General features: G+C 45.7%; 1 protein-coding gene across 4 annotated transcripts in view; it reads right to left on the bottom strand.

The window, feature by feature from the left end:
* The window catches only part of CLPB (ClpB homolog, mitochondrial AAA ATPase chaperonin), a 160,797-nt gene that overhangs the window by 133,560 nt on the left and 18,296 nt on the right, over nucleotides 1-8,941 (bottom strand). The gene's annotated exons all lie outside the window — the stretch shown is intronic.

Genomic DNA, 8,941 nt, shown 5'->3' with positions numbered 1-8,941 from the left:
AAAAAAAAAAAAGAAGGATCACCTGAGCCCAGCAGGTCAAGGCTGCAGTGGCTGTGAGTGTGCCACTGCACTTCAGCCTGGGCGACAGAGTGAAACTCGATTAAAAAAAAAAGGATAAATAAAGGGCTTTGGAGTAAATTAGATCTGGATTCAAATTCTGGTCCAGCCAAGTAACACTGAGCGAGTCAACTCTAATCTTCAGTATTCTTGCCTATAAAGCAAAGATAATAATTGCTAGTTTCAGGATTCCAACCAGTGCTTAGCATATAGCAGGTATTCAGTAGAGGGTGGTTTCTGCTTGCCACTCTACCTCACTTGCATCATTTTGATGGAACAAGTGTTCTGCCCTCAAGCTAATAGTGGCAGGTTGGCTAATATGCAGGGAACCTAAGACAGGGTCACAGAGGATGACCTGGATAATTCAGCCAGGATGGCTCTAAGCACCCCTTTGTTCATTTATTCAGCAAACATATGCACACACACTGTGCCCAACCCCGTGCTGGCTATGAAGGAGGAGACAGAAACAAAAGTTGTTGCTTTCCAGGACATAGCCAGACAGGATCTGTCTCTTTTCTTCCTCTTTCCTTCCTTCTTTTATATATATATATATATACATGTGTGAGTGTGTATATAAATTCTATTTACTACTTTTTTCCACAGATAATTCTGTTTCAAGATGTGCTCATATTGCTAAGTATATTCCTTTTATTTATTTATTTATGGAGTAGGAGTCTCACTGTCGCCCAGGTTGGAGTACAGTAGAATTCTCATGGCCACCACAGCTTTGATCTGCTGGGCTCAGGTATCCTTCTGCTTTAGCCCTCCAAGTAGCTGGAACCACAGGCATGTATCACCATATCTGGCTAATTTTTAATTTACTGTAGAGATGAGATCTTGCCAAGTTGCCCAGGCTGGTCTAGAACCCTTGGGCTCAGGCAATCCTCTTGTCTCCATCTCCCAAAGTGCTGGGATTATAGGCATGAGCCACCACGCCCAGCTACTCCATTGTTTCTAATTTCTACATAATTCCCCATGGTATGTACCCGCCACATTTTCCCCTCTCTGTTCTCCCAGGTAGCCTCCATCTCCCAGCCACCAAAAACAAGCTCAAATAACATAGCATTTTCCTGGGTCATGTACTCTAGATCACTGGGTCCTAGGGTATGTATGTACTTGATTTGATTAGAGTGCCAGGGTCCTCTCCTGCTGTTCCACTGACCCACCAGCAGGACAGAGGGGTTTCTGTGTACCCCTCTGCCTGCCAATACCAGGCAATAAATAGTCAGCTTCCTAATCATGGACTAATTATTGTCTAATTATTGTTTCAATTCACATGTCTTTGATCACCAACAATTCTGAGCTACTTGTTACATGCATATTTGCATTTGGGAACTTTCTCTTCCGTATACTGGTTTTCTTAGAAGGGACTGCTCAAAGAGATGCTGCTCTAAACTTGCTATCCTTTTAATGAAAGGACACAGGGCAGAGTCAGGAGATCTGGTTCCAGGTCTAGCTCTGACACCTACTATTCTAATGCCCTAAGGAAGGCATACCATCTCGCTAAGCTTCAGCCTCTCCATAGGTCCACCAAGGATCGTATTCCCTCCCAGCTTTGAGGAAGTTTTAGGAGACAGCAAGGAAATATGAAGAAACAGGCCCTACAAACCTGAGGGGGCATTCGTACAAAGCAAATCTTGGTGTTCTTCAGTGGGACTCCAGCTTTTCAGCCTTGCCCAGCTTCCTGACTGGGCATCATGCTCCACAGTCTCTTGGAGCTGAGGTGTGATGAAAAAAGCAAAGACCCTGGAGTCTGAAGGCTAAAATTCAGATTCCAGCTCTATCACTTACTAGCTGTGAAATGGGAGAGATTAATCCCTATTGTGTAAGGTGACTGCAAGGATTAAAAGAGATACCATATGGTAGAACACTGTAAGGAGTGCTGACACTTGGTAAATCAAGAAAAGACCAGAGCCAGCTTCATCAGGACCACAGAGAATCCAACCACAAACAACTTCTCCTCTTTCAGAGCTGAGTGGGCCCCTCCCCTGATTCTCTTCTTGCAGAGCAGCCCAGAAAGTTAGGATTTCACAAGCCAGGTCTCCTTCATTTCATTGCGTTGCTTTGCAAGTGAATGCCCAGTGGGCAGTCATTTCAAAGTCCTGAGCCAGCTGGGGGGGTTGGGGGGGGGGGGCTGCCTGGTGAGAGCGGCTGAAAGGCCCTTTGAGGCCAGAGAAAGCCACCCCTGCTCTCCCCTGTGATTTTCACCAGGACAAAACGCGGCAAGTGAATTAATCTCTTTTAAAAAGAGCAATGCTTGTGACAAAGTACGTGTCTCCGAAAAGGTTAGGATTCCATCATCCCTGAGATGATGAGTAGAATGCTTAATGTAGGCTGTCACTCAGGGCTGAGGAGTCTGTGTCTGGGGGCTGAGGATGTAGTGCGGGCATGGCAGGCCTTTCTGGGCCCACCCCAGACTTGTGGAAGGCCTTTCCCTAATAAACACTGGCAGGGCAGTGGTGGGAGATCCTAAGTGGGGATGGCCCAGGATAGTACACAGAGAGAAGAACACACTAGAAGTCCAGAGTTGAGCCCTGGTACTTACAACTCTCAAGCAATAGAGTGGGGCAGAAAAATAAGCAGGAAAGATCTCAGTTCAAATCCAGGCCATACCACTTATTGGGTGAGGTGCTGAGGATGAATGAGTGACTTAGTCTCTCTGAATCTCAATTGGTTCCCTTATCTAAGTGATAGCTCCTGCTCTCTGTGCCTGTTTCTGCATCTGTTAAAAAACAAAGAGCAAGCCGGCTAGGTGGCTCAGCCTGTAATCCCGCGCCTTTGGGAGGCTGAGGTGAGTGGATTGCCTGAGCCCGCGGGTTCGAGACCTGCCTGGGCAACTTGGCGAGACCTCATCTCTACAATAAATCAAAAACTAGCTGGGTGTGGTAGCGCGCGCCTGTAGTTCCAGCTACTTGGAAGGCTGAGGCGGAAGGATCGCTGGAGCCCTGCAGATCGAGGCTGCGGTGGCCGGGAGCGGCCACTGCACTCCAGTCTGGGCAACAGAGTGAGACTCCAACTCAAAAAAAAAACAAAAACAAAAACAAAAAACCGAAGAGCACCACACCACACCAACCCTACAATATATGTTACATGGGGCGCCATGAAGAGACAATAAGATAAAATATGTAAAAATACTTGGAATGTAATAAAGCACTGTTACAAATAAGAGAGTATACTATTCTGATTATCATTTTCCAATTTGTTTTTGTTTTTTTTTTTTGAGTTGGAGTCTCACTCCATCGCCCAGACTGGAGTGCAGTGGCATGCTCCCCACCGCAGCCTAGACCTGCTGGGCTCTGGAGATCCTTCTGCCTCAGCCTTCCAAGTAGCTGGAACTACAGGCACGTGCTATGACTCCCAGTTAATTTTTGATTTATTGTAGAGATGAGGTCTCGCCAAGTTGCCTGGGTGGGTCTCGAACCCGCAGGCTCAGGCAATCCACTCACTTCGGCCTCCCAAAGCACTGGGATTACAGGCTGAGCCACCGAGCCTGGCCATTTTCCAATTTGTATTATCACGTTTTGGAGACATGGCAGAGTAGAGGAGGCTGACACATGAAAGATGTATACAGAATTTAGAACAAAGTAAGTGCCCCAAATTACCTAGGAATAGATCAATGAACTGTCTTAAACCCCAGGCAAAGGCAGTGGTAGAAAAGGATAGGGTTCCCTAGTTTAAGATCTGAAGATGACCATAGAAGAGGAACAAATCAAAGGGGAGAAACACAGCCTGCTGCCTTCCATTAGGGACCCAAAAGAGACCACACAGGTAAGAGTTATTACCTCTGACTGGGGAAGGGAAGATAAGGCAGGCAAACTCTCACTTTCTACTCTGAATGCTTCTGTATTGTTTGAAGATTGTTGTTGCTTTTATAAACGTGATCACATGACTACTCTTCTTTTTTTTAATAAAACTTTCTTAGAAAAAAAGATTTTTTTTTCTTCTTTCTACTTTCTTCCTTTAAGAAGTCTTCTCTAAGATGGCCTTGTTGCCACCACAATCCCCTGTGTTAACTGGTGTCAATATAGTCATCACACAGTTATGTCTAACTGCTCTAGTAGGCAGCATGCCCCCAATAGGAATGACAACCAAGCCGAGTTCGGTGGTTCAGCCTGTAATCCCGCGCTTTGGGAGGCTGAGGTGAGTGAATTGCCTGAGCCCACAGGTTCAAGACCTGCCTGAGCAACTTGGTGTGACCTCATCTCTACAATAAATAAAAAATCAGCCAGGAGTGGTAGCATGTGCCTGTAATTCCAGCTACTAGGAAGGCCGAGGTGGAAGGATTGCCAGAGCCCAGCAGGTCGAGGCTGCAGTGGCCGGGAGCGGCCACTGCACTCTAGTCTGGGCGACAGAGTGAGACTCCAACTCAAAAAAAAAAAAATGACAGCCAGTCTTCACCTCTCCACTCCAGGTAGACTAGCGCACCAGAGGGCTCAGGGTCTGAACAAACAAATGTCTACAGCACTTTCCTACACTAATTTCTCACCAGTACTTCTGCCTGGTGTTGGAAGTTACCTGTTTCATAAGTGTACAAGGGGGACTCAAAAAAACCCTCAAATTATCTTTTTGGTGGCCAGGCTCCTTGTAGTACAGGCTTACCTCACTAGGTAAGTGTTCTAGGAACCATCAGCATACATCAGCATACCAGCCAGCATTGTTGTGAGAGGCTGTGTTCAGGTTCAGTGAATTTTATTTTTTTGCGATTCTTTCAATACATTTGCCCATTTCATGATGGGTGATTTACATGGACAACCTGCCCACACCACGCTGAGTACTCAGCAGTTTCTGACCAAAAGCAGGATGACACCCATGCCAACCTACCTATTCACTCAATCTCGCAATGAGTGATTTATTTTGTTTCCCTGGATAAAAAAGTCCTCAAAGGGAAACAGCCAATGTGGAAGAGGTATAACAAAAAATGACAGAAGCACTAAAAGGCATCACAATTAACAAGTTAAAACTGATCTGGGCAGTAGAAAAAGCGTCTTGATAGGTATATTGCATCAAACAGAGAGTACTTTGAAGGTGACTGAAGTTTAAACATGTAAGAATAAATACACAACTTTTTACAAATAAATTCTGGGTTTTTTTGGATGCCTGTCTTTTTCAAAGAACTTAGGCTTCTGTGTATATATGGGGAGGGTATGGGTGCAGCTTCTAAGTCTCAAGGATGAGGACATTCATGGACACAGGCCTGAGGGTTGGAGGTCATGGATTCCAGTTATGGCTCTATCATTAACTCACTGTGTGACCAGGATAAATCTGTCTCTGTGGGCCTTACTCGTCTGCAGTAAAACAAGGGAACTGAACGAAATTCTTTCTGAAGTCCCACTAGCTCTATAATCTTATGATTCTTAATATGTGCAGCATCAAAATGAAAATCGAGCAGATTCCTAGCAGACATGGCACTCAACAAGGCTTCCAAAGAAAAGACAACTCCATAGGCTTGCTGTGTGTAAGAGGGAAGGAAAGAGTCCCAGGCAGGGATACAGGGGAAGTTTTGAGTCTTTCTGGCTAACTAACTCTTCCACTCAGGGGCAGGAGGTACCACTTGATTTTTCTTCCTCTTTCTTTATAACCAATCAATACAAAGCGGCCACTGAACTTCAATCATGCATTGTTCCCACTGATTTCCGGATCCTTCCATGAACTGGCCCTCAGCTGCAGCTGGGGAGGGGCTCAAGGGTAGGGAGCCCTGTCCCACCTGCATCTGAGGCCTGGAAGCACTGAGCCATGCAGACCCAATCATGATCGCTATCTGGGCAACAGGGCCTTGGCTGGAGCCCCACAGAAGGCCCTGTTTACAGTAATAACAGCATCAGGCCCTGCTGTCTGAGCAGAGGCAAGGCGCCTGGGGCTAGAATCCCCAGGCAGCCTCCATCTGTGCTTTATCTATCCTGCCAGCCAGGATTGGGAGGGGCAGGGCAAGGGAGCAAAGGCTGCTCTCAGACCCCAGCCTGGGCCAGCAGGGTCTTGGTGCTCTAACTCCACAGACACAAGGCCTTTATGACATCTTCTGCTTTTGCTACTTGAAGCACCCTTCTTTAAAGCCCAGCTTAGGATACTTTCTCTAGAAAGCTCTCTAGAAGCTCTAACTCCAGTGAGACACCTGGTCCAGCACTGTCATGGTTGGGGAACTCTGGAAAGAAGTGGATAGGCAGTGAAGGAGAAAAGGAACTGACATATATGCAGTTTCTACAAGTACAGATGTACCGTGGAATGTGTCTGCGTGCTTTATAACTGTATTTACTATCATAGCAAGTTTTAAAATTTCTGAACTTAAAACATGATCTAGCCGGGCTCGGTGGATCAACCTGTAATCCAGCCAGGATTGGGAGGGGCAGGGCAAGGGAGCAAAACTGCTCTCAGACCCCAGCCTGGGCCAGGAGCGGCTACTGCACTCCAGTCTGGGTGACAGAGTGAGACTCCAACTCAAAAAACAAAAAACAAAAAAACATGATCTACAGAGATCAATCAGTCCAAATCTTCCTTTTATACATACAGATACGGAGATTCAGAAAGCATCCCCCTTAGAAAAGACTGACTCAGACATGAGCCTGCCTCTGCCCTTTCCAGGCTGTGTGACTATGAGCAGACCACACTAATCTCTCTGAACCTCAGTCATTTTACCTTATCAGCCTGCCAGACCTACCTAAGAAGGATGCTGGGATGGCAAAAGGATGCTTTCAAATATATCATTTCCAAATGCTAGTTGCTATTATTATAAGTGTTCTACTTGTTCAAAGGCATACAACAGAGGAGCTGAATTACAGGCTCTGTGAAGACTTGCCGGTTCAACTGAATCAAGTGTAATGCTAGTGACCATTCTTTGACCCATCTCTCTTACAGAAACTTGGCACATATTCAAGTACATAAATTTTTTTAAACTTTTAATTTTGAAATAATTTCAAACTTACAGAAGTTACAAAATTAGCACCAAAACATCCCCTTTGTATATCCTTCACTTATATCCTCTTTACATTTTGCTTAGTCTGCTTTCCTACACGCCTTTCCTATTTTTTTCTGGACCACGTAGGAATTAACTTCAGACGTATGTGCCTTTACCCCCAACTACTTGAGCGTGTATTTCCTAGTACAAGAAATTATCTTAAAGAATCACTAACCAGCCAGGCTCAGTGGCTCAGCCTGTAATCCCGCGCTTTTGGGAGGCTGAGGTGAGTGGAGTACCTGAGCCTGCGGGTTCGAGACCCGCTTGGGCAGCAAGACCTCATCTCTACAGCAAATCAAAAAATCAGCCGGGCGTGGTAGCGCATGCCTGCAATTCCGGCTACTAGGAAGGCTGAGGCGGAAGGATCGCTGGAGCCCAGTAGGTCAAGGCTGCGGTGGCCGGAAGCAGCCACTGCACTCCAGTCTGGGCGACAGAGTGAGACTCCAACTCAAAAAAAAAAAAAAAAAAAAAAAGAATCACTAACCAATAATAATCAACTTCAGAACACTGATATACTATTTTAATCTAATATACAGCCCATATTCAAATTTCTTCAGTTGTCCCAATATCCTTTATAGTAATTTCCCCCCAGTGATCCAGATACAAGCCAGGATCAATATCAGGATCAAACAACACATGTGTTTTCAGTTTCATCTAGAATAGGTCCTTAGTCTTTCTTTGACTTTCATAATATTGATATATTTTTTTAGAGCAACGCTAGTTTGTGGAAAACCTTTCGATTTGGATAACATTTTTAAGGTACCATTTCCTATAATCTATTCATTCCATAAATTCTTCTTAAAGACTGGTTATTACAGGACTCTGAGCTGAGGGTACTTTGATGAATTTTGTGGTATCCTTACACATGGCAAACAGCTACAATACAAGCAAAGACCCTCAAGGAAGTTCCCATGTGAATGTAGATCAGAGCAATGAAGTTACAGGGAAGACTTCCTGGCAGAGTGTGCCAGAAAAAATGGGCAGAAGCACAGATACCTGAGTAATCTTGGGCATTCTCTATAGCAAACATCTCTACTTCCCCAGACAGTGTGTTCAGTGGTTGGGGTTGCATAAAACATGAAAAGCCAGCAACACGAGGCCATAAAGGGGAGGAGGTTGCCCAGGGTATCCTCATCTGGGTACTTCTGCCCAGGGCTATATTATGTCCCAGAGAGTCAACAGCTGCCTTGGTGACAAGAAGGGAAGGCCTGTGCAGGCAGCTGAGATATGGGAAAGGGCCACAGGCGCCACCTACTGGCCCCACAGCAGGACTCCAGGCTGCTGTAGCGGGCAGCTGGGCAGCTGGCTGGTTGTCAAGAAGCTTGTCACACTCTAGCAGTGAGACACAGAAGAGGCTCCCACTTCTCAAACAGGGTTGGCACTTGAACCACCACTCCCAAGCTCTAAAATCCTACAAGATTTTCAGTAAAGAATAGACTGTGAAAAGCCAATCATAAAACCTGGCACCCTTGGGAAGTTAGGGCAAAGGTGTGGCCTTCACTCATTCACCAAAACTTAAGCAGCATCTTTTCTAAGTCAGCCTCTGCACTGGGCACTGAGGGCCCAAAGATGAATCACACAGGAACCTTGCCAACAAGGAGCTCTTAGTCTGAATTGGAGGAGGGAAAATAGAACAAGTAAATGCACAAATAAGTGTTTTAAGTATCAAGTGTTCTGAGAGATGTTTGTACAGCGTCAGTGAGCGCAGCAGCGTGCTGGGCTCTTGAAATGTCTTGCAAAGCTCTTGAATGATGGAGTTAAAAGATCTTCCAATTCTTGAGCTACCTTACTGTACATCAGGCACTTTTATGATCTCATTTGATCTGTGTAAGAAGTCCAAGTTTGGCTGGGCTTGGTGGCTCAGCCTGTAATCCCGTGCCTTGGGAGGCCGAGGTGAGTGAATTGCCTGAGCCCACGGGTTCGAGACCCACCTGG

Source organism: Carlito syrichta, unplaced genomic scaffold (assembly GCF_000164805.1).
Source record: "Carlito syrichta isolate Samal-C Ts95f unplaced genomic scaffold, Tarsius_syrichta-2.0.1 Scaffold313283, whole genome shotgun sequence".
NCBI classification, from domain to species: Eukaryota; Metazoa; Chordata; class Mammalia; order Primates; family Tarsiidae; genus Carlito; species Carlito syrichta.
This window is presented reverse-complemented; position numbering and strand designations above follow the sequence as displayed.